Here is a 3,603-nt window from a genome sequence, read left to right as displayed (position 1 = left end):
GGTTTTTTTTTTTTTTGTATTTTATGTTTTTTTTTAGTCTTTTTATACTTGGTTCATTGTAACCGGATTTTCTAAATTATTTTAGTATGAATTTATGATTTGATTCTTATTTCATGTTTTATATTACGAGTTTTATAAATTAATTATAGATATCCTAGATTAATTTAATGAGTTGATATCTTATTTTTTAAGAAAAATATTTTATTTAAAATGTCACCAATTAAGTATTTAAAATAGTTTCATCCATCATACATTAAGTTTCTATTTTTAATTAATATTTTTATAAGTTTTTTAAATATTTTAAAAAATTAACCCACTATATATACTGTATGTTAAAAAAACTAGGCTAGGTCTATAAACCATCGTGAATTTGGTAAAAAGAAAAAGACAAAGGATATAAAATTATTCGATGGTGCTACTTGATATTAAAATCCAAAAGGGAAAAGGAAGAAGAAATGTGGAGGACAAGTTGTCGTTTTATTGTTTTAAATCTGAGCGCTTCTTTAATATTCCATTCTCACTGTACCATTCAAACTCCGACGAAAGATTCATCTCTTCGGTCATCTGTCTTGTCTCTCTACTGCAAGGAATTAATCTCAGGATAACCAATAAATTATTAAAGAGAACCCACTCCTTGCTCAGTGACTGAAAGCACCACCCTGATCGTGGTGTTTGATGTGATCGTCCCCATAATCAAGCAAAATAGAATAGCGCAACTGAAAACAAATTCCTAATCATGGAGGTCCTACTCCGATGAGCAATTCTCCGTAATTACAATCCAAGAGATTATTTAATTCTTTGACATTAAAACTGCTAATGGCCATTGATCAATTTGTTAAGGCAGCCTCTTTTGTTTTATAAGGAGGCCGGCAGAGGAGGAGAATCAATAATGCATCGAGAACAAAACGAACGCTGTTATAGCAACTCCAAAGGTTCATGAATGGAAAGTCAAAAATAAAATAAATATTTTTTTTTCTAATCAATGCTTGTTTTGTACAGTTGAAGGTGAGTGCTAAACAAAATACTAAATTGATATTTTTTTAAATATTATTTTTATATATCTTTAAAAAATAATCAAAACCAATAAAGTCAACAAAAAATAAACCAATTAAGTATAATCATGCATAAAAATAATGATATCAAGCTTCTTGAAGAAAAAATAAAGTATTCATTTCCCTACTTCAATACAGTTGGTTTTTCAAATAGTTTTTTTTATCAGAGTATACATTATATTTATACTATTTGAATTATTATCTTATCAATTTAACTCTTTAAAATAATATTTATATTATTTAAATTGTTATCTTATCAATTTGACTCTTTAAAATAATATTTTTATTGGGAGATGTTTTAAAGCCTATTATTTTGATTTATTAATATAAAATTTAGTTTAATATATTTTAAAATAAAAACAAAATTATTTGTAAAAGACAAGCTGCACCACAGTAGTGAATAGTTGGTGTAGCTTTGATTTGAAGGAGAAACAAAGCTAAACGAAACGGAAGGTATTCAAAACCAGGTGGGAGAGGTAGCCTTAAATGGAAAATGACTTGACAGGATGGAGTGCTAACTAATTTAGACTATATTGCTGCAAAATAATTAAGATTTTGATTAGGGCAGATAGATGGTACGCTGACATGAAAACTGATTGTGAATTTTAAACCAACTGGGCATTGTTCAATAATAAATAAATAAATAAATAAAATGACAGATCAAAGCCTAAAGAAACAAGAGCCAAATGTTGTCACCGCGTGATTTACCGAGAAGAGAAGAAGAGAAAATGACTGATATGACACTGGCAGGGGGTAAAAATATCAGCTTTCCCTGTGTTCCCTTAAATGAAAAGCTGCGAAATCAAGCCCGTCAGCCGGTGTACGTGACTGCGGTTATACTGTCTTTTTAAAAAAAATTAATTGTTTTTTACTTTTAAATTAATTTTTTATATATTTTTAAATTATTTTGATTAGTTGATATTAAAAATACATCTTAAAAAATAAAAAAATATTATTTTAATAGATTTATAAATAAAAAACATTATAAAAACAATATTATACTATAATTTTTTTTATTGTGCACCAAAAAGTTAACTCAAGCAATTAAGTGAATTGAGAGTTATAAATGTAAATAAATGTTAGGTAGAGTTGTTGACATAAATCAAAAACTAACTAGAAAGCTCATTAAAATATTTAATTGTATAATTATTCAAGTTTTTATATTTAATTATATATCAATATTTTTGTCATAAAAAATTAATAATTTAAATTTTTTAAAAATAAAATAATTTGCTTGTATAATCCTTCTTTTTTTTATTAATCTATTTTTCTCAATTAAAAAATAAAGCTTTTTTGAGCTATGGACTGCATCAATAAAAATAAAAAGTGATTAGAATAAACATTTAAAAGACTCATAACGATCAAATAAAGAAAAAATGCATGTCTTTATTTAAGATATATTTATCCTATTAATGTGTATCCTATTTTCAGCGATTTATTTATTGAAGCAAAAAGAAATTAGAATCATAAAAAAATAAAAAATAAAAAAGTATTTATTTTCATTGTTATACTACAAATGTATTAAAAAGATAGATGAATAGCGTACTAGAAACCTCGGGTATTTTTTATGCAAACATGTGATGGTGAAAAAATTGCGAAGGAAAACAAAAAAAAAATAAAACTTCAAAACAAAACAAAGATAAATTAAAAAAAAAAAGAAGCTTGATAAGCATGATGTTTCCCTTTTTTTTTAAAAAAAAAAAGAAAGAAAGGGAGGTAAATTAATATTTACATAAAAATAACTAATGAAAATGAATTAAAAAAAAAACATAAAAAAAAGCAGGTGCTGATAAAACTAGAAGACCTGGCCTGCTCCTGTTTTTTTCCTCAAAAGTGGATGATGAATTATACGCTTCTGAATTTTATTTTTTTTAAGATGGGTCACTCATACCTGTCATCAATTGTTTTTTTCTGGTCAGTTTTAGATGATCAGAAACATTAAGGATTGAATTTTTAATTAAAAATTTATTTTTATCTAAAAACACTTGAAAAATTAATATAATCCTTGAAAACCACTTATCAAACTTTTTATATTTAATTATATGCCAATATTTTTGTCATAAAAAAATTAATAATTTAAATTTTATCAAAATAAAATAATTTACTAGTATAATCTTTTTTTATTAATTTATTTTTATAAATTAAAAAATACAGCTCTTTTGAGCTATGTATTCACCAATAAAAATAAAAAAGTGATTAGAACAAACATTTAAAAGACTCATAACGATCAAATAAAGAAAAAATGCATCTTTTTATTTAAGATATATTTATCCTATTAATGTGTATCCTATTTTTAGCGATTTATTTATTGGAGCAAAAAGAAATTAAAATTATAAAAAAATAAAAAATAAAAAAATATTTATTTTCATTATTGTACCACGAATGTATTGAAAAAATAGATGAATAGCGTACTAGAAACCTGGGGTATTTTGTATGCAAACATGTGATGGTGAAAAAATTGCGAAGGAAAACAAAAAAAAAATAAAACTTCAAAACAAAACAAAGATAAATTAAAAAAAAAAAGAAGCTTGAAAAGCATGATGTTTCCCTT

This window comes from Populus euphratica, unplaced genomic scaffold, assembly GCF_000495115.2.
Source record: "Populus euphratica unplaced genomic scaffold, PopEup_1.0 scaffold39.1, whole genome shotgun sequence".
Lineage (NCBI taxonomy): Eukaryota > Viridiplantae > Streptophyta > Magnoliopsida > Malpighiales > Salicaceae > Populus > Populus euphratica.
Note: the sequence above shows the minus strand (reverse complement) of the source record.